This window comes from Rhinolophus sinicus, chromosome 14, assembly GCF_057876585.1.
Source record: "Rhinolophus sinicus isolate RSI-liver-muscle chromosome 14, RSI-T2T, whole genome shotgun sequence".
NCBI lineage: Eukaryota > Metazoa > Chordata > Mammalia > Chiroptera > Rhinolophidae > Rhinolophus > Rhinolophus sinicus.
The window spans coordinates 111,904,759-111,927,930 of record NC_142514.1 but is presented as its reverse complement, the minus strand read 5'-3'; the positions used below and the strand labels follow the sequence as shown (position 1 = coordinate 111,927,930).

The following is a 23,172-nucleotide window of genomic DNA, read 5'->3' as shown; positions in this document are numbered from 1 at the left end:
CAAATAACAGATTTAACCATGGGTTTAACAAATTGGGGATAAGATTTTCCTGACATAAAAAGACATCTGGAAGTAGGCAACTGCAAGCTGGTTTAGTGGTTTAGGATGTAAGGCTAGTATATTTGCAAGGCAAGATGTCTGCAACTCCTGCAAACATCGCATCCATGTTCAAGACAGGAAGAAAGGGATAGGGCAGAGCTATCTGCATCTGTCCCTTTTATCATTGAAGTAATAGCTCTCCCAGATGCCGTCCCAGTAGATTTCCCTTTATGTCTCATTGACCAGAACCAGCTCAAAAGAGTACCCCTTGCTGCAAGCGAATTGGAAATTTTTGTCCTGTTTATTACAAATATAATTCCTGGTTTTTAGTTTGCCTTTAACTTCTATTTATCTGAAAATAGAAGGGTTTTTTTGTTTCATTTTTATACAATAAAATGACATGTACCAAGTTAAAAAGATTTTCTTGTTTGGTTTTAAGATTACAAGGTTTTTCCCATGTAGAGATTAGGTCAACAATCACCTCTAGTTTTTAAAATCTTTTTTAAATTTTTAACTTTTTAATTGACCCAATATATATTTTATCTATGCATTGGGATGATTACATAAATTGTTTTTTCCAAATAGCTAGCAAATTTTCCTGGTACCATTTATTTCTACCTGCTTCTAAGGCCCATGTTTATTTCTTTTCGAGAAAGGACCATTGAACAACCAAATAACAACAACAAAGAGTTGATAAAGCAAATGCTACATTAGCTTTCATGAAACCTAAGAGGGAAATTGTAGGAAAAAGGCTTTTGTACCAAGAAGTGTGATTGTTACACATATATAAGTGCACATAGTTAATGGATTATGTTTTAGTTTCATTCCTCTTTCCATTTTGTATGCCAGGTAGTAAATTCAATTGAGGGTAGACCATTTATCTTGAGATCTTCATCAAGTGACCTGGTTATCACTTAGATCTGGTTCTGTTGCTAGTCAAATTAATACCCTGTTAGGAGGCTATAACTTTTTAACATTTAACAAAATTAATTTGCTTTAAAAATTAATCGCATGTATAACCAATTAACAGGATTGCTAGATAAACAAACAAGCAAAACAAAAACTTCACATGTTGTGAATTTAATGTTTATGGCTCACAGGGGAACTGCTAAAGCCCTTTGGGATCTCATTGTCTGCATATCAATCAGGGTTCCCCAAGGAAAACTGAAACTATTTAAAACAGAATGTCCTTATTCAAAACAGAATGTAGTGCAATGAATCAATTACAAGGTGATAAAAAGAGGCAGAGAAACCAATCAGGGGACAGTGAGGCAAACCAGAGATTGGCAACAGCAGAAAGCCTGGAGGCAGTGGTGTACTGGTAACCGGCTCTCCCGGAAAAAAAAAAAAAAAAAAAAAAAAGCCTTGATTTGTAGTGTTGGCCAATCTGAAGTTAGCAACAGTTTAACCAGCAGCTTGCAAAATTCCTAAATATTTAACAGCCTGCTCTTGTGAGCCAGTATAAACCAGCTCTAGCATACCACTGGTTGGAGAGGAAAGGGGAGCAGGTGGTGTTATCCTAACCCGGAGACGAGGATCCCCCTAGAGAAACTGGAACCATGGCAGGCCTGCCTGGGGATTTGGAGACATGGGAGAGACAATCACTGCCAAGAAGTTCTACATGAGACAGAGGGAGGAGGAGAAACACTCTGACTTCTCCCTTCTTCTCACCCTCCAATCTCCTGCCAGCGCCTGGCTGCAGCCAGCTGGAAGCAGCTGAGGGGTAGTGAATGACAGCCCGGGAAGTGCGGTTTGCAGAGGTCATCTCCCAGCAGCACAGAGCAGAGCAGGAGAAGAACAATTTCTTGTCCTCGTCTTTCTCTTCCATCTCTGTTGTCCTTTTCTGTCATCATTTAGAATCTGTATTTTCTCACTGCCTTATATTGCTAAGGCTTTGCTTCCCTGCCAGGAAATTCTCATTCGTTTTCTTTCCCATCATCCTACACTGTTGTTCATGCCCATTCTGTACTCTTTTACAATTTCTCTCGTGCTTCTGCATCTTTTGGCAGTTGCTCTGTTCTGCTTGTTTCTCTGTGCTACTGCTTCTCCCCACCTCTCTGGATATTCTTTATGTGGTCTCCATCATGCTTGGGTGAGTCAGGGTCTTTGGGTGGCACTACAGGTAGAGAGGGCTTTGCAAAAATGTTCCATGTGGACTGAAACTGGAATTTGAAGGACTTGGAGAACCAAGTTCTGGGGACCAGCTACTCACTCTGCTTGCATGTCACAGCCCACACCCTCCTTCTCCCAGGATGCCTTTGATTTCCTCTCATCGTGCTGCTGCGTTCTTCAACTGGCCGATTCATTCCACAGTATCTGGTCCAGATTCTGATGCTCATGGCTATCCATGCCAGCTCACCTGATGCATCTCTAGCCAACCTGTGCATGGGCTGCACTAGGGTCAGGCATCAAATCTGTAGCACTGCCTGGGGGGAAAGCTTAGTGCTAGGTTTTCTAAGCAGGGGCTATAGACCATCCAGTTCAGCCAAAAGTGATATAATGTTGGTGTGGCCGGCACTGAGATTCACCTTTCACTGTACTCACTTTGCGTCTCCTCTCTCTGTGTCCACCTGTGCACTGAGATACATTTGGTGTGTCTTCCTGCTTTCTGTGATGTCAGGTCTTAGCCCACAGACTCTGTTAAGACAGAGCTTCTCAACCCTGGCTGAAATGACAACTATCTGAGGAACTCTCAAAACTAGCAATGCCAGGCCCCACCTGGACATTCCAGCTTAATTGGTCTGTGATCAGGATGGGCACAGGTGCTTCTTTATAAGCTCCCCAGAGGACTGTGGTGTGCAGTAAGGGATCCCATCCTGGCTGCCTGGGCCTTGAGCACTGACTTCACCTGTCGCATCTTTCCTATACTCCAAGCTTTTGTACAAGTTGAGGGAGTATGGATTTCCCAGGAAACCCTGTGGTTTGGGAGGGGAAAGCCCGGAGTCCTAGCAAAGAACAATCAAGAGGGCTATGCCTGATGTACATGTAATAAACTTTGTTTCTAGTACTTTCCCACTTTAAAATTGCTTAGCAGGATCAAAAGGACCTTTTGTGCCTGGAGCTGTTTAGCCTGGCAACTAGAAGAATTGCTTTTTACTTTTTGTTGTTTTTATTTTGTTTTACTGCCCACAAAGTGTGGGTTATACATAAACACAAATGCTGTAATATCCACAAGCTGATTAGATCCTGGCCTTGTGAACTCATTTCCTTGAACCCAACTCTAGTCATAGCTTCTTCACATTGGCTATTGAATGCTTATGTTCAATGTGAGGAAATAGGAAGTGGCTGAAGAAGGGCAATATGGAGAAAGGGCCCAAAAAGTTTCTGAAAGGGTAAAGCAGCCGGTTTCAGTACAAATTGTCCAAAAGAAGGAGGAATTACGTGTCTCTCTCTGCTGACCTGTGATTATTCAGGAATACTTGACTGGTGACTTATTAAATATATGTAATACTTAAATACTGGGGGTGCCAAAAAATGTACACATTTTAAGAGATGTTATCCATGTATTGCTTTTCGAAGTTGAATTGAATTATGGTAGCAATGTGTGTAGTATGACATTCGCTCAAAAGATGGCGTTAATCAATGAATGCTAGTGTCTTTCATTGTATTACAATTTTAATATAGTGTTTTCCTTTCTTAAAATGTGTATTCTTTTTTTGGCACCCTCTGTATATGCCTACCATGGTCATTTGATCCCCTCAAATATCCTTTAAGGTAGAAAGAACAGATACTGTTATCATCATTTTTCCCAGATGAGACATTATCCTTATTTTTCTCTTTCCTCAAAGAGACTGAGACCATAGTTAAACTCCGGGGTGCGCATGGGACTAGGACATAGGACTCCAACTGTCCCCTGCAGCACTCCTGTGGCTCTACAGGTGAAGTGATCTCCACCCTTTTTCTCGTGGAGCTGCCAGACACCGGGCAATGGGGTTGTGTGAAAATGTGCAGCCTCAAAGGGAAGTTATTACTTTGGCTTTAAGGGAGTTAAATAGCAATGGAGAGAGCATGTGAGTGACAATGGCAATGGCAGTGTGGGGATCAGATTGAGGCCCTCCAGGGTCTCCATTAGCCTCACCCCAGATAAGCTCACATCTAAGAGGCCCAAGTGCTGTCGGTGTAACAGAGCTTCACTGCAGGATCTCCATTCCCAAGTAGCTCTGAAGACAGAATGCTCAGAGACTCCCAGAAGGCCTGGAAAATCTTACTGGTTTTAATTAAATCCCCTAAACAGCCAGCATTTTGATTTAAATTGTGTCAGAGCCCAGATGGCAAGACAGGTTTTTTTAGGGTGTTTCTTCGTGGGTTTTTTTTGTTTTTGTTTTTGTTTTGTTTTTCCATTTTTGGGCTTTTGAACTGCAGAACTTTCTACAACGTATTTTAAAAATTGCCATGTATGGTTCTCTTCTTTTCTTCCAGATGCTATATAAAAATGACTTTCTGGACTATGTATATTTGAGGGTAGGTCTAAGATGCTGGCTGAATTACTACATTTACACTTGAGCTTCCATTCACATCTCCCCTTCAGAATCACCAAAGGCCAAGTGAGAACTCTGATTGCTGAAAGTTGCCCCCTATGTAGAGGGTACTTTTTTTTCTTTGTTTTGTTCTGGGTTTTTTTTGTTTTGTTTATTTTTAGTAGTAGGTATTGGTGCGTCACTCCTCAGAGTAGAAAAAAACACTGGGGCAAACTCAGCTGGTCAGGAGATTTCTGACAATGTCCTTCCTCATGGAGGAGTATGTTAGGGAGGGTCTGCTCACCCCTCCACTCTCTCTGGTCTACTTGTTGCTGTCTCTTCTTCCTTAAAGATATCAGTTTCTCCCCTATGCTCAGCAAACCCCTGCCCCACCGCCCCCCAAAGTGCATTCTTAGTTGTAGGTTATGCTATAGCACAGGCTCCACTAAAGACAACTGGAAAGGCCAATAAATTATGTCATGTCTGTCGAAAGCCGTTTAATTGCTTTGCCACTGCCATCCAGGCAAAACGTTTTAAAAGGTTTATGAGTAACATATTCCCTCCAGGGTAAGTATCTCACCTTCAAAGTCACACTGGACCCACCCTCACCTAGCTCTACCTAACACTTTGTACACCCACTTTTTACTGAGCTCTGGTTCCAGTTTCTTCCCCAGCTTTTTTTTCACTTCCCCCATGTGTCAACTTATAATACCTTGTTCTGTGCTTCCTACATCCTTAAGGAGATCACAGGAACGAAGTGATACATAAATGTAAAATTGTTATTATAAACAATTTGCGTGTGCCTAAAAACCAAATAACAAGTAGTGTAAATGCCATAATTTTCTAACAGTGCTCCAAAACAACAATTATAGTTTTATCATTAAAATAATTAAAATACCTTTCTACTCTCAGCTTATCTCTGAGCTGCCACTCACAGGTGGCAGCCAGCTAAATATTGAAGTTTCTACACCTCCAGGGACCTGGGTCTCTTGGGGAGGTAAGCCAGGTCCCTAGTACACCTTTGGCTTGCATCTGCCTTCCTTCCTGTGAAGCAAGTAGTCATCAATCAACCGTCAGAATTAAGTATTGGGAGCAGCATTGCAATTTCACCCTTTTTCTCGTGGAGCTGCCAGATACAACAAGCTCTTCCATTTGCGGCATTAAGGCAACTGTCTTTGGACCCTGTTGCCAGCCTCTGGACCCTCCTCACAGTACCTCACAGCATCGGGGTCAGAGCTCTGGGTACATCAGTGTTCCTCGCTAGAGTGAGAGCCCCACAGGATAGATATTTTTTTTTCCATATCACAATTCAACAACATTTCTGTTATGCATCACTCATTTATTTAGCAGCTACATTGAGATCCTGCTATGAACCTAGTACCAGAGATACAAAAATACTCTCTACACCTCTCAGTGGAGTGAGGGAGACTGGTTTAGAAACAGTATAGCCACCATAATGCAGCAGATGATAAGATAGTTACACACAGGGATACAGAGGTAATTTAACCCTATATGAGGTCTCAAGGAAGAATTGCTGGACGAAATGATGGTAAACTGAGTCTTAAAGGAGGTGTGGGGTGAATAAAGAAGGAAAGGGTGTTCCAAATGGAGTGAACAGCATTAAGTAAGGCACAAAGGTGGAAAGACTATGGTGGAGGTGCAGGACCATCAGCATCACACCAGAATGCAAAGTGAGAGGCAATGACTGACAAGACAGCTTGATACAAACTGGAGAAGAGGAGGAGCCTCTGAAATGCTTAGAGCAACAGAGTGACACTGTCAGATTCGCTTCTTAGGTGGATGGCTCTGGGTATAGGGTGAAGCCTGGATTAAAAGAAAGATATGTTTAGGGACTTGACTAGAGATGAAGAGGAGGGGAGTGATTCAAGAAATATGTGGAAAGTTAAACTCGTAGGATTTAGTGCCTGATTGGCTGGAGGAGGGAGAAAGGAACATTAACATGAACTCAGGTTCTGGCTTTGATGAGTTTTTGACATTTGACCTACTGTTTACACTGAAAGTGGTGGATTCAAGTGGACTCTACACTTTGTGAGTCCAGGGTGAGGTAATATTTCTGAATATTAAAGAACATAAATTCCTATCAACTTTTAAACATTTAGATATATTACCTCTTGATGAATGTTACTTCTTGGCAATTAAGGTCAAGTTTTTGGCCTGTGACCAGGATTGGGAATGAAGTGAGGAGTGGGCAGATTTCAAAGCAGAATTCTGGCCAGGCAAGTTGAAACTTGTTCCCCAGCTCCAGATGGTCTGGAAAAGGACATCTGGGGAGAAGCCGAAAGCAGCCACCTGACAATATCAGAGGGACTGATTGGCCCACAGGGACACCACCCGGGCAAGCAGAGGTGAACAGCCTGCCAGACAGCAGGTGCATAGCCAGCCAGATGCAACCGCAAGTGGTTTCATTTCCTCCCTTTCAGCTTTGGAATTCTGTCAGGAGCTTTATCTCTCTCCTTCTCAAAGCAAAAATAATTAAGACCAACTGATCATTGAAACACCCTTTTCCCCCTGCAAAAACAAAAAAACAAGACATTTCATTTCAAGTGGCTGTTTACCCCTGTAAAGTAGCGGCAAGCGGGCTTTTCAGCAAGCGGGCTTTTCAGCAGCACCCTCCTCTTCGTTCCGGGGTCAGCAGAAGTTTATTTCAGCGTCAGCAAGTGAGGGATTCTCTGTCTTCGGTGTGCCCTGCCCACCAGCTTAGGGCACGGTGACCTTGGTTTGGAAGCTTGTCCAGAGTCACTGAGGAGAGAGACAAAGCCATCATTCTACCGTGTGCTACCCAGCACCCACCAGGTAAGCTGCTGTGCACAGGATAAATAAAGCCCCTGGCAGAGAGATCATTTGGCCCTGGTATTCCAAAATTTGCTTGACTATATTGAATGCACAGCTCTGGGTTCAAAGCCAGCAGCAAGGCTGAGAATGTTATCTTCAGGTGGCACAGTGATAAATGAAAAAGATACCCCCTTTCCAAGATAATTATCTTGGTGGGAGTTTACTTAAATAAATCCCAACATCTTCGGGGGATCAGGATAAGTGATCTTTTCAATTTTATTAAAGTAAGAGATACTTAACAAATATTTTCAGGACCTACTGTTTTATGGGCTATACAGTCTGCTATGGTAAATGCAAAGTGTAGAACTCAAAAAATTGATAATCTATTTGGGAATGACAGGGCATGAAAATTTAAATATTATTGTGAGACTACACATGACTAAGTGCCTAATGGGTGGCAAAGAGACTAGGTTTTTGGAGTGAGAGAAATATGGATGGGAGCTGAAATTATTATGAAAGCCTTCATAAAAAGACTGGCCTTAAAGGTAATTGGATGTAGATAAGTGGAAGGTGGATAAGGGGAGAATGACTTGCAATTATGGCTTGTTAACAGTTCCACTGAACCAATTCTACATAACATACTTACTGAACTTTAAACAGTAGCTGGAGTATGTAAGTCTTCAATTCAGAATCGCTATTAATGACAATATTGGGAGCTAAAGTCCTTAAGAGAAGGACTTGTGTTTGTGTACTGTGGGTTACTGCTGGCTTGCTAGAGCATTCCATCACACCTGAATTCCTTCCCTCCTCTTTTCAGGGATCTGTTCACCTTCAGTATCTTCTACTAAATGTTCACTAACTTTTAACAACCTTGCACACAGAGAATGAAATTTAGATGAACTTTTTTCTTTTTTTATTCTGTAAACGATAAATAGCAGAGCAGTACAAAATCATTTCGATAAAACAGAAGTTAACTATGTATTAAAGGGTTGTGACACCTTTCTCTGTATCTCAGGCTTTTAGGTGAATCTGCTAAATCAGGGAGCAATTAATCGCCAAATGTGTTGGTGTTTCTGTGAGTGACAGGTATAAAGCCACAAAATGAAATCTTTAGCTTTCCGTCCAAGCCCTGTTCTTTACATGAGAGCATAGAAAGCCTCCAGAAGACTTGCATGGCCTTAGCAGTGAGGCTTCTCAATACTATCTGTGTGTATCTACCAAGGAATTGAGAGATTTTCAGAGGTTTAGGGATTCTTATTTATAGCTCAATGACACAGGACAGCAATGAAAATATTAATAGATAGTGGTGGATCTCCATGAGTAAATTTGGACAATTTCTCTTGATGCAAGGCCAGCAAATAAAAATGTCCTATGACCCCTTGCAACAAACAAACAAACAAAACAAAAACAAACTATTGGGGAGGAAAATAATTTTACTTCTACCCTTCTAAATTCTTCTGGCTAGTCTAGTAATCAAATTGACACAAGGCAAATTAACAGGGGGAAATAAACAAATTAATATATATATATATATATATATATATATATATATATATATATATGACTAAGAATATGGGACCAGAGGACAAATCGGGCAGTTAAGGTTTATTTGCCAAGGAGCTAAGGAGAAATGGGGTTGGGACTTCAAAGGGCAGGAAGGCAATTCACATGGAGATGAAAAGCAAGTGTTTGGAAAAGAAATCCTGGGTCCTCTTTAACAATGAGACACAGAGAGGACTTGGATCAAAGGAAACTTCCTCCCTATCACACGCTAGTTCATATTCGACTAGTTACCTTTGATGATACCGTGTTTCCCCAAAAATAAGAGCTAACCAGAAAATAAACCCCAGCATGATTTTTCAGGATGACATCCCCTGAACATAAACCCTAATGTGTCTTTTGGAGCAAACCTTAATATAAGACCCGGTCTTATTTTCGGGGAAACACAGTAGCTCCCTTGCTGGAGCAGGTCCTCTATCTAAATTCTTTTAGGTAGTTAGGGGAAGGTTAAAGGTTTTTCCTAAGAAGGCTCCTAAGAAGATGGGAGACCTAATAGTGCCTAAAATCCATCTTGCTCCCTGGACTAGGTTAAGTGTTTTTCAGGGGTCGGGAAACAGGTATGCGGAAGTGCTGGTGGGGCAAGTTTTTATTGGAGGACTTGAAACTTGGCATTTATGGTACAAGGGTGTCAGCACCGCATCTTCCAGGACAATAGACCATTCACTTCTGCAAGGGTTCTGGTGTTCAAGTTCAGGTTCTGTCCCAGTCTTTTGGTTAGGGGTTGGGGGGGGGGGCGGGGGAGGAGTGTAAGCCTTTAATTCCAAGTGCAGTGGAGGTCAAAGTTCTCTCCTCTGCTGCATGACTTGTGGTTTTGGTCTGTTGTCTCTGAAAAGCAAAAAAGTGTCTTGTTAAACAGGATAGGAGCACTTTGAGCTGGTTCTGTGGTTACACTACCTGTCCTTTAGGACCCATCTTCACGAATGCTTTCTCAGGCCTTAGCCAGAATCAATCTTATTTATGATCCCAAAGCAAGAGTCTTGGTTTCTATTATATGATTGTGATATAATAAGAAATACACACAGACACACACACACACATACACTGGGGGTGCCAAAAAATGTATACACGTGACTTGTATGACTTATATTCATCTTTTGTTATTGGTATATATTGAGTATTACAGTTTTAATAGTTTTTTCCTGTCTTAAAATGTGTATACCTTTTGGGATATATATATGAGACAATATATATATATATTTGATCTTTGTCGCCAGTTCCTGCCTTTCTAAACCTCTGAAATTTCCTGAATGGTAGAGGTGAGAGGAGTATCTTTCCTTATTCATAAGCCCCTTTCAACCACAATTGAGTTTACGCTAATGAGGTGAGTCTTGGAGGATGGGGTCTGGTTTCCAGAGGAACTAACTAGGTGATCAGAGGGGTTGGAACTTTTAGCCCCACTCCCTGACCTCCAAGGGGAAAAGAGGGAAGCTGGAGATTGACTTCATCAACAGTGGCCAATGATTGAATCAACCATGCTTACATAAGGAAGCCTCCATAAAACCCTAAACAACAAAGTTCAGAGAGCTTCTGGGCTGGTGGACATGAATATGTCCATGTGTCAGGAGGGTGGCATAACCCAAACTCCACGGGGACAGAAGCTGCTGTGCTCAGGACCTTTCTGGACCTTGTCCTATGTATCTCTTCATACCTGGCTATTCATTTTTATCCTTTAAAATATCCTCAGTAATAAATTGGTCAGAGCACGTAAGCTATTTACCTGTGAGCCGTTCTAGAAAATTATTAAACCTAAAGAGGAGGTCATGGGAACCTCCAGTTTATAGCCAGTTGGTCCAATCAGAAGTACTGGAGGCCTGGACTTGAGATTGGTATCTAAAATGGGTCAGTTTTGTGGGACTGAACCCTTAACCTGTGGGATCTGCACTGATTCCAAAATAGTTAGTGTCAGAAGTATTGTAGGTAGAGAAATTTTCTCTTTTAATGATCTACCATGTCCTGTGTTATATATCACAGCTATTTTATACATATCTTTTCCCACTGTTAGATCTTAAATTTCCCAGTGTCTTCAAATCTTTCTTACAAATTTAAATGCTCATTATAGTTTAACTGAATTCATTTTTTTTCACTCAAATACCACTTTTCAATCTTTTAGCTAAGTTCTAGCCCTGAGTTAGATTGTGGGAAAAGATTGTGTAAGGAGGAAGAGTAACTTGGAAAAAGACCTAGGAAGCATGCGTGGCACAGAGTTTGGAATGGTTGGCACCTAGGGTTTAAATGAGAGGTTAATGGGAAGCAAGTCCAGATAGGTAAGCGTGGGGTCTGGTCATAAAGAACTGAGTTTTAAAGATGAGGAGCATGAGAAACATAGATGTCATTCGATCAGCCCAAGTAACAAAGGGATTAGAACCCATCTGATTCTTCCCACCATCCAGGCCCAGCACCCTCATGTGAGCTCAGACAGTGATTTTATGCAACCATGCCAGTTTGGGACAACTGGCTGGGAAAAGATGAAGATAGTATTAGACACAATGGTGTCTGGTTTGTTTGGCCACATTATACCTCTCTTTGTACCTAGCCCTGCAACTTGAACAGAAGCAAGAACAATAGGAGGCAAATAACCCCAAGGATGAGGTGCGCTGCAGACAGCACTCAGCACTGCTCCGCGGCATTTTCAGTGCCCTGCTTAGTGACACACAGACCAGTCTGTGCACTCCACTTTGAAACAAACACCAAGAGTTGCCAATTCTGCCATCCTTTTGGCCCTTTGCCTTCAACTTCAAAGAACTAATATTTTCAGTGACACCTGGTTAAAATAATAAGCAAAGGTTTTGAGCAGATTAAGTCATAAAAAATGACGCATATCCAATAAACATGAAATAATGTTCAACCTCTCTAGTACTCAAAGAATTTTTTAAATGAAAAGACCCATGTTTTTGCTTATTAGGGATCAGATTAGCAAAGATTAATAAGAACAATAATACCTAATGTTGGCAAGAGCATGGGAAAATTAGTCCTCATATGGAATCTGATGGTTGGAGAAAAATTTGGTGTGATGTAACCTTTCTCCAGGGCAATTTGGTGACGTGTTTCATAAGTCATGAAAACATGTTCATCCTTTGGCCTGGTGATTCTATTTCAAGGAAATTTATGCTAAGAAATTTATCAGAGTTCTGTACCATGCTAGTTCTGAAGCAAGTTCATTTCAACAATATAGCTATAAAAAATTAGAAACAGCTGATGTATCTAATAATATGGGAGTACGTACATATACTATGGCATAAAGATACAATGGTAAAATAACATTGGTGTAACACAGCATTCTTAGTATAATGCTAAGTGGGAAATGTTGACTGCAAAACAGTATTTATAGTATAAAAACATTTTTTAAATTCATACATGTATAACTGGCATGTTGAATGAGCAGGACTCATATATATGATAATAATATAACCAGAAAACATCTTCAGTTTTGCCTTTAAATGCTACTGAATTAAATGTGGGCAGTCCCATGACTTTTCTGCTCACTCTTAGGTAATAAAAGTCGTTTGGTCACTGGGAGACACAAAACACAGTCTCAATTCAGTCCGATAATTCGATCGTCCAGTCCCCAGTTAATTCAGCTTCACTCAGAGCAGCAGCCATTGCCCCTCACACAGCCAGCGCTTGCTGCAGTGAGAAGCCTGTAACAGTGAGGAGGGATCTGATCCTCCCTTTCCCCACAAGCCTCTGCCTCTTCACTCCCTCGATGGTGGTTTTTGGCTATTCCAGAGTTGAAGTGGAGTGTGGATGGGAGGAGAGGTACAAGTTTGGTTTGGAGGGGGTGGCTTAAGGGACATACAATATGCTGAAAAGCTCTTGCTTGACTGGGATGGCTGTAGGGTGGCTTCACACTCTCTGGTCGGACAGGTGTTTAAATTTGCCTCTTAGGTGATCATGTGGGGTTTTCAGAGATGCATCCATAGTCAGGCACTGTTCTGCAGCTCTCTTGATGGGATGTGCTCTCCCCTGCTCTCTGCCAACCCCACAATGTTCCTAGGAATCCAGTGGTTTACCCACAGCCTCTTAAGTCTCTACACCTCTTGAGCCAGCTCTCATGTGAGAGAAGCCCACATCTCCTCAGACTCTCCTGTGGCCCACACCTTGTCCATGGGAAACATGCACACCCTTTCTGCCTGAGAAGCCCTGGAAGCAAGGACTGATTACCAGCCGAACAATCTGCCTTTACTTCTTCACTCTGGGCTGGCTGGCCCCATTTCTCAAACTTACACTTCTAGGGCAAGAGTCAAACAACAGCCAGCTTTTCCCCAAAACTGTAAAGGGTATATACTAAGCTCTTCCAGTGGTACTGTTGAAGCCCTCTCTCTAAAGAAAGACTCCCACTGTCTCAGTCTTCTGACTCAATGTGGATAAGGGGACTTGTAACCCTAACACGAGGGCTTTGGGGGTGTGTGTGTGTGTGTGTGTGTGTGTGTGTGTGTGTGTGTGTGAACACTGAACATGAGATCTACCCTCTTAACAGATTTTTCAGTGCAAAACACAGCACTGTTATCTATAGGTGCAGTGTTGTAGAGCAGAACTTATTCATTCATGCACAACTGAAATTTTATACCTGTTGATTAGCAACTCCCCATTTCCCTCTCCCCAACCCCTGACAGCCACCATTCTATTCTTTGCTACTACGAGTCTGACTATTTTAGAAACCTCATATCATGGAATCATGCAGTATTTGTCCTTTTGTGACTGGCTTATTTCACTTAGCATAATTTCTGCAAGGTTCATCCACCATTGTTGCATATTGTAGGATTTCCTTCTTTTCAAAGGCTGAATGATATTCCATTGTAAATATATACCATATTTTATTTATTTATTCCTTCATCTACTGATGGATTGTTTCTACATCTTTACCATTGTGAATAATGCTGCTGTGAACATGAATGTATAGATATCTCTTAGACCTAGTGTTTTAGTTTCCTTCAGATATATTTCCAGAAGTGGAATTGCTGGACCATATGATAGTTCTATTTTTAAATTTTTTGGGAATCTCCATACTGTTTTTCATAGTAGCTATGTCATTTTGCATTCCCATCAACAGTGTACAAGGGTTCAAATTTTCTCATCCTTGCCAACAGTTTCTCTCTCTCTCTTTTTTTTTTTTTTTTTTTTTTTTTATAATAGCCATCCTGATGAGTAAGAGGTAATATCTCATTGTGGTTTTGATTTGCATTTACCTGATGATTATTGACATTGAGCAATTTGTATGCCTTCTTTGGAGACATGTCTATTCAAGTCCTTAGCCCATTTTTAAATCAGGTTATTTATTTGCTATTGAGTTGTAGGAGGTCCTTATATATTTTAGAAATTAACCCTTTATCAGAGATATAGTTTGCATCTATTTTCTCTTATTCCACAGGTTGCCTTTTCACCCTATTGTTTCATTTGCTGTGCTGAAGCTTTTTAGTGTGATATAGACCCACTTGTCTATTTTTGCTTTTGTTGTCATATCCATGAAATCACATCCCACTTCCTGATTTCAGAATATGTTACAAAGCTACAGTAATTAAAACAATATGGTACTGACATAAAGATTAGACAAATGGAACAGAGTAGAGAGCCAAGAAATAAATCATGCATACATGTCAACTGATCTTTGACAAGGGTGCCAAGAATACACATGGAGAAAAGATAGTCTTTTCAACAATGGTGTTGGGAAAACTGGATATCTACATGCAAAAGAATGAAACTGGACCCTTATCTTATACCATACACAAAAATCAACCTAAAATGGGCTAAAACCTTAAACAGAAGACTGGAAACTATGAAACGAAAAGAAAACATAAGGGAAAGGCTTTGGCTTTTTTTAGTTTGATTTTATAAATCCTACCAAGCATGTTCTGATTAGTCTTTTCACAGTTCTCTTGGATACGCAGAATCTCTTGATTTTATGCCTCAGCTAAAACAGACAGGCTGGTTTTCAGTATAATAGCCTGTTACCCCTGCTTTAAAATGCTACGTAGGTGGACATATGCACACATTGCAATATCTCTGGTTATGGGGTGTTCAACAACAAAATTCAACAGAGTAAATTTGAAGATCTAATAGGCTTTACTAAGGGATTCATGAATTAGGCAGCATCCCATCTAGCAACGAGAAGCGAGCTCCAAGGGGTTTTATAAAATGAAAGCTTTTTACAGGAAGAAGGTTGTGGCAAAGGAGTTATTAGCAAAAGGAAAGATTATTTTTAAATCAGGATATCATCTTTGGAGGGTAGGGGGGAGGAATGGCAAGGGTTTTATCATGCAGATTGCCTCTTCTTACTAAGGGGAGCTTGGAGATGGCCAGTGTGACGGATTACCTCGCTGGTATGGACCAGAAAATTCCAGACTGGTTCCTTAAGATTACATTACTGGTGAAGGTCAAAACAGCAACCAGGTCAGGTATTAAGTCTAGATTTGGTATCATGGGCTGTAGTACAAGTGATGCCATTCTGGGCCTGTGGTTTTCTCTCTAATAGGGGATTATGAGTGCCTTTTTTTTTTTCCTTCAAGCTTTTCTGTGTTTTCCAAATCATATTTATGAGTGCAATTTTACTTTCATAATTAGAAAACAAATTTAAAATGTAATAATGAATCAAAGTCAGTTTTGTTGACATTTGAAATTTCCTGTCCCAATGCTGAAAAACTCCCTTGTGAGCAGATTCCTATATATTGCTATGGCTGGCTGTTTCACTTATGTGATGGATGGCACTTCATTGTGAGTCTACAGTGGGGAAGTAAGGAAATACAGAAAACAGCCACATCCTACACAGCCAAACCTTGGGAATTGGAAAGTTGATCAGAATAAAGCAGCATTCTGGTGACAATCAACCAGGATGAAAATCAGCCAGACTTGCGGCTCAACTACTCTGCTCTGCTTCTCCCTGTTTGCTTCCATTGCCACAGCTGATTTTCTTCTTAGAACTTTACTCTCTGCCCCATGGCTCTGCCTCTTTGTAACTCTGTTGCATCACAGCTTCTACTCATGGTGCTGCTTAATGCCTTCTCACTGTGTAGCTCTAATCTTCTGTGTCACTTTAGTTTGTCTTACTTGTCATCATGATTTTAAAGCATGCCAAAAGAAAGGACATTTAAACTTTTTAATTATTCTTCAAAGTAAAGCACATCAGCTGGGCAGTATTTTTGCTCATGTTTAGTTTTGGGGTCAAGCACAAATCCCTGGTTTGGTTAATTAGGGTCAGGAATACAGAAAGGTTTAGATCACATGACGCAAAGCACAGCAACTACCCACAACCACTTTGCTCGGAGTGGGACAGGCTCTCAGAACTTCATACACTGCCTATGTGCTAGAAAAGTAGTCCAAGTCTCTCAGACAGATCTACCACCATGCTTAATTCATTATTTCTGTGGCCTGAATCCTATTTTTGCATATCAATAAAGAGAATAGAGGCACCAGAATGATTTAAACCAGAACAGAAAGTTGGGGGAATCAGGTATCCATGTTTCTTTTTCTTTGTTATACATTACTTTATCCTACCTGAAAGAAAAACATTTTTGCAAACAAGTCCAAAGGAACTGAAAGCTAAATAGATGATGACTTTAAAAGTCTAAGGTCATTGTTAATAAAGAATAAGCCACACCCATATACCTATACCAAGTTCTTTTCATTTCCACGTCTGTAAAATACATTTGGCATTACTTCAGACATATCCATTTAAAGTACATAACCTACAATGCTCCATTATCATTTTTCTTATGTAATGAAGCTTCATTTAGGCTTTTTCTCCAAAGACCTATTGAGATTTATGATAAAGCATTTGTTACATTTTGAACAATGATCACAAATTGTCTTTGTTATTGAGAAAGAAGAACTTAGGTACTAAAATCTGAAAGTTAACATGATAGCAAATAATAATGTATAACAATATTACCAGTAAAATAACTTTTATACAAATGTTAAGATTCCACAAATAATTTACATAATTAAGAGAAGACAATATGCATTTGTACTGTAGCATTGCTTCATTTCAGTCAAGGTACTGATTTTGTTATAGTTATTCTAGGAGTGCATTTTAGGAGTGTATTTGTGTGAATAAATGTAACTACATCTAAAGACAAAAACGTAATAAACTTCTAGGTGAGATAATACCACATGAAAATATTATGTGTGTTTGGAATAACTGATCAGCAGAATAATAATTCTAAGGACAACATTTAGCACAAGGATTCAGGGGGAAATGTTCAAAGTAAAGCACTTTGATGTGTGATTGTACAGTAATTTCTGATAAGGTGGAATGTCGGTCTGTCAGCTCCCTAGATGGAGAAAAGCAGTTTAAACCCAAGCTGATCATTGTGAAGCAGCTTTGCTAGAGAGAACTTGGGAAAGGCAGCAACCATTTGGATAAGGGTTACTTCAGGGGTTAACTTTCTGAACATGCACTACACACTGTAATCCAAGCCAATGAGCTTTATCAGATGTCCATATCAAACCATCTTTGACTCAGTCTGTGAATCCTGCAGTGGATAATAATTTGCAGCCATGGACTTCTGAGTTTCCATGACCCTTGATGGGAACCGAGGGGCAATAATACGTTCACAGCGTGGCATTTAGGAAACCCAGGGCATTTTCTCAGGATTCTGTGTCCTGAAGCAAAGACTGACTAGCTATTTGAGAACTATCTTTCTTTCCTCTTAGCTTACCTATTTGGTCAGTGTATGTGGGTAGGAGTGGGGGTAGGAGTCTCATATTGAAGCATTAAGTTCCTTAAAGTTAAAGCTACTTCCAGAATGTTAGATTGGAGTTTGTTTTCTAACATCTTTAAGTTTGCATGACACAGAGGGTGAAGTAATTTCAGTAAAACAATGGGGGATATTAATTACAGTGGAGACAATACACTCTTGTGATTTTTCTGCCTGGACCCAGAATGAAACTATGGGGGCATCACTTACTTTCAACCTTAATGGCATTGCCTATGCTCCTCAATACCAATCCTCTTTCTGTCTCTTTTCTTGGCAGGACATGATATAAGAATTAACATTAAATTGCCTGAATATGAGACAAAAATATGCTCTGCATTCTTATTCATAAAAATGAAAGAGAGATGCCCTAGATATGTACTAGATATGTCTTGTTACCTAAGTTTACTTAACTAACAGTATAGAGGGTATGGTCAGAATTTGGGATATTCGAGGTGTGATCAAACAATACAGTGAATGTTTAAATAAAAAAAATTATTAGGGCTGGCCCTGTGGCTCAGGCGGTTAGAGCTCCATGCTCCTAACTCTGAAGGCTGCCGGTTCGATTCCCACATGGGCCAGTGGTCTCTCACCACAACGTTGCCGGTTCAACTCCTCGAGTCCCGCAAGGGATGGTGGGCAGCGCCCTCTGCAACTAAGGTTGAACATGGCACCTTGAGCTGAGCTGCAGCTGAGCCCCCCGATGGCTCAGTTGGTTGGAATGTGTCCTCTTAACCACAAGGTTGCCGGTTAGATTCCTCGACTCCCGCAAGGGATGGAGGGCTGTGCCCCCTGCAACTAGAAAACGGCAACTGGACGTGGAGCTGAGCTGCACCCTCCACAACTAAGACTGAAAGGACAACAACTTGACTTGGAAAAAGGCCTAGAAGTACACACTGTTCCCCAATAAAGTCCTGTTCCCCTTCCCCAATAAAATCTTTAAAAAAAAGAAAATTATTACAGTAAAAGACACATTGCCTTTAATCCACCTCAAAATACTCCTCCTTGCTTCAAACACACTTATCCCATCGTTCTTGCCACTTTCTGAAGCAGTTCTGGAAGTCCTCTTTCATGAGTGTCTTTAGTTGCCCTGTCATTGCGGCTTCCATGTCCTGAATTGATTCAAAATGTTTACCTTTTATGGTCATTTTGACTTTGGGGAAGAGCCAGAAATTGTACAGTGAATAAGGTGGATGAGGACATACCATAATGTTTTTATTTGACGGAAATTGCTGTATACCAGAAGTGATGTGTGACATGGAGCGTTTTCATGACGGAGGATGATTTACAGCACACTTTAAAACACACCTTCTCTCAACCATAGCTCACACCCGACTGACTGCACTGAACAAGTTGAAACTTGTCACACACGGTTATTAAGTTTTGACACACCACTTCCGATATTGAAGATCCCTGTCTTTCCATCGGATGGCACTTGGCAGCAGCATTCACCATATTCTGTGATCACATCAGAAGGGCTCTGTGTCACACATCGCTTCTGGAATGGCAATTTCTGTCAAATAAAAACATTACGGTGTATCTTCATTCACTTTATTCACCGAACCTGGTACCGTGTGACTCTTTGCTCTTCCCCAAAGTTAAAATGACCATAAAAGGTAAATGTTTTGAATCAATTCAGGACATCGAGGCAGCCATGACAGCGCAACTAAAGACAGTCATGAAAGAGGACTTCCAGAACTGCTTCAGCAAGTGGCAAGAATGAAGAGATAAGTGTGTTCGATGCAAGGGGGAGTATTTTGAGAGGTAATAATAGCAATGTGTCTTTTACTGTAATAATTTTTTGTTGTTTAAACATTCACCGTAGTTTTTGATCCCACCTCATACTCATCTTTGGAAAGAAGCCATGAATGACATGCTGTGATAAATAGGCTAGGACATATGATATGATATGACATTACACAATAACTAAACATGTAAATATACAAATAAATGTATAATAGCAAATCCAAGATATTGAGATCATACACTTTATGCATCAGAACTTATTGGCTCTAACGTGCCTTGTAGCTGTGCTAGTAATTTTACCGTGCTAAGGTCTGGCTGCCTGCTACATGAAAAAGTTAAAAATTGAGAGACAAGGTTGGTGGAAAGAAAAGCAGGTTTATTCAGCATGCCGGCATTCTGGGAGGATGGCAGACTCCTGTCAAAAGGCCATCTCCCCATTCCTAGAACGGTAAGAAGTCTTTATAGGTACACAGGAAGTAGAACAAAGTAAAGGGGGAGTTAGTCATATGACTCTTCCAGGAGAACATCTCCTGGGGTCCAGTTTGTTCTGCGATGGTTATCTCGAATCCCGTCTTATGGGTGATTCATATGTCATCTGACATATGAATTGCAGCCTGGTTGCTGGTGTCCGGAGGGCTGACTCAGTTTCTTGCAAGTTTGTGTTCTGCTGATTAGTTAGATTATCAAGGTATGCATGTAGACTTGGGAAAGCAGAGTGATTAAATCGGGCAGTGAGGGAGAGAAACAAAGAGAAAACAGCTGAATATCAGGTGGATCAGACTGCAAACTAGCGATGTCTAACAATCTTATTGATTCCCTGAGTTACACCTTTACAGTAACAGCCCTATAACAGCCATTTATATCCAATTCTGCAGCTTCCGTACAATTATAGAACCCTAACAATGAACTTGCATTAACTCTTGTCTTGCAAATTTCAGTGGAAGATGTCTGAGCATCTGTATAAAGAGGAATAAGTAGAAAGTAAAGGCAAAAAATTCCAGTTTTTAATTCTTTTGTGTTTATTTATTGGATTATTCAACAAATATTTAGTCACGGCTTGCTGTGTGTTCAGGAAGTCTGGTACTCTGCTTAGAGAGCTGACAATCCAGTGGCAAGACAACTAGGATGCAAAAAAGTACAGAGACATGCAAGTGTTAAATAATTCAGGCTCTGGAAAATAATACCTATACTCACTCAACACATGTTACCATGCTGCATCATGGGGGTCTGAAGCTAGGTAGAAGCCTAGCTTTTTCATTCACCACTTTATAACCACAGGCAAGCTTTGTTGTTTGTTTGTTTGTTTTACCTTTCATGGCTTCAATTCCTTTTACTGTAATATGAATATAATAATAGCTACCCTCTTGGGCACCTGTGGTGATTAAATGCGATAACTTATATGGAAGCATCCAGCACAGTGGCTGTCACATGATACACACTTAACATTTAATTGTAGGCCCAGTTTCCTCCTCTGGGAGCAAAGTGCTGATACAATGTGCAAGGTTCCCATAACATTCAGCAGCACCGTGAAGGGACCAGACATAACACAAAATATTATCTCCATATTGCATAAAGTTATTGTCAGTTTTGAATGTGGAATCATAAATCCTCTACTAGTTGTTTCTTTTTAATCATGTGATGGATCCTGAGAGAAACAACAGAAGGAAAGGGCAAAGGTAGTGAAAGGGCAACTGACACATGAGAACTATGTGAAAGATTGGGACTCTTCAGGCTGAAATACAGAGGCCCAATCAGGTACATGACAAGAAATTCAATATAATTTGGTAAATGCAGAGGTGACACTGGTGCTTTCTCAGGTGGTTTGGGTAAAAGGCATAAATGGATTTTAAAAAGATAAACCTAGGAAGACAGAAAAGCCCCGATTGGCACTTAAACTCTAAGTGGACTTCCAAGTAGACAGCTAGTCTTTCTATAGCATCTTCTTTAGAGGGACTAGCTGGTAAGAGATCACTCACTGTGATTTGAATCAGTATGGGAATTACACATCATTAGTGTTATTTAGACAATTTATTTTTTCCTTCTGTTGTGACCCTGTGTCATGTGAGAATAAATTCCTGGATAGGAATGCTCAATGCTCAATTTAAAATATTTATAAAAGGTCGTCTTTTATTCTAGATTGGGTAATCTCAATCACAGCCATTCAAGGAGTTTAAATGGGCTTTATCATCTAGCTTGGCATGTGTCATGCAGGGTGTCATGTGGGGTCTCAGCTCCCGCTCCCCACATAGGAACGCAGGATATAGTGAGGCCAAAAAGGAACTCCCACGGAGCCATAGATAGGGGAGTCATACCACTGTATTCTCGCTGGCGGCCAGGGAGACACACGAAGTAGGATCAACAGGATCCGCAATCCGCCGTCCACTTTTCTACCTGCCAACCAGCCAACCAACCAACGTAGTCACGGCAGTTATATCAGTGACCAATTGGCCAACCGGTTACACCTGACAGCCAGCCAGTCACAGCAGACGACCATCCAATCACAGTTGATGGTCATTTACTACCCGAGCCAGCACCTTTCCATGTGAGGCAGAGAGCCTGGAAACTGCTCTCCTGGCTCTGTCCCCACAGCTTGACAATATGTATACAGAAACTGGTGCCATTATTTTGCTGTCACTCTGAGTTCTAAAGATGTGTTATTTTTTGTTGTTGTTGCTTGCTTTAGTTTATCACTTTTCCTTATCTGATCTTCCCTTCCTCCAGACTTCTATGGTTTAACTTTACTACTAACAAAAGAGCACAGTTTTTTCCATACACCTTCTTGCTTTTTCTAATCCCTGCCCCTCCCTTAGTCTTGGCCATGGGCTAAGCCCAAAACAGGTTCTGATGTCAAGGTAAAGGCTCTCAAAAACCATCTTTTTAGAAGATTAACAGGGAGAGGAGAGGCCAGGCCCTGGATTGTAAAGCTGCCATGGCAGCCACTGACCAGGGCTTTTGCTGTCTTTACTCTGCCCCTCCCTGGCTGAGAACTCAGCATAGTTGTCCTAAAGCTTTCCCTCGAGAATGAGCCATATGAAATCTCCACCTGGAAGTATCACATTTCTGGAGCAGGAAAACAAAGGGGCAACACTTTCCTGAGATGGTGAGTTTCCTGGGGGTTGCAGTGCTTTGAAAAGGTTCTTGCTTGGACAGACTGATGCAGCTTCCGTATGGTATTAACGGGATGTTTAAGCTCTGACTCGGGACACAGTTCCTGACCCCTGCACTCCATTTGTGCTTTTTCTGTGTGTGGTTGCTGGGCAACATGAAACAAAAATGTGTTTGAATTCCTGTGTGGGAGGAAAACTTTATGTTGCTTTGATCTCCTATAATTCAAGCAACAAATCCGCTTTTACAGGATTCAGAGTAATTGAACAATTTGTTCCAGGGTTCACTAATGACTAAACTTGAGAGACCAAGATAGGGTGGGGGATTTGGAGACTATTTGGCAAGAGGTCCTTGAAACCAAGAATAGAGGGTTGATAGAGATCCGGATGCTTAGCTGTCTAGAAGGCAGAGCAAGGTGCAATAAGATGGGTCGGGTACAGGAAGGTGAGAAAAGAACCAACAATATGTATACAGAACCCAAGGAAGTAAGAAAAGTAGAGAGAAACTGTGAGTGATGAGACAAAAAGGGGGTGAAAACAGCAAAAAGAGGAATTAATGCCCTCGGCAAGAGGAGCTGATAAGGGGAATGATTGTGAGAAATATTTGAGATTTTTCTGACAAGAAAATGGACACTATAACCCCTGTTTTATGGCTTCAGGGACTTGTTTGCTTTCACTGCTCTCTTCTCAATCATCTTTGAATGACCATTACCACCTTTTTAATTGGTAAAGTCACTTTAAGCTTACATCAATTGCATTGCATATTAATGGAGTTAATAATATCCA

At 40.9% G+C, this 23,172-nt stretch overlaps 1 protein-coding gene across 3 annotated transcripts in view; it reads left to right on the top strand.

Annotated features, from left to right (window-relative positions):
• The window catches only part of EXPH5 (exophilin 5), a 72,643-nt gene that overhangs the window by 11,127 nt on the left and 38,344 nt on the right, over window positions 1-23,172 (top strand). The window contains exon 1 of one of the 3 annotated variants that reach the window (XM_019718718.3): window positions 6,879-7,310. The exons of the other annotated variants lie outside the window; for them this stretch is intronic. The gene's annotated coding sequence lies outside the window, so the exon portion shown is untranslated. Of the gene's footprint in view, window positions 1-6,878; window positions 7,311-23,172 lie in introns of those variants that run through there. 3 annotated transcript variants of the gene reach the window in all.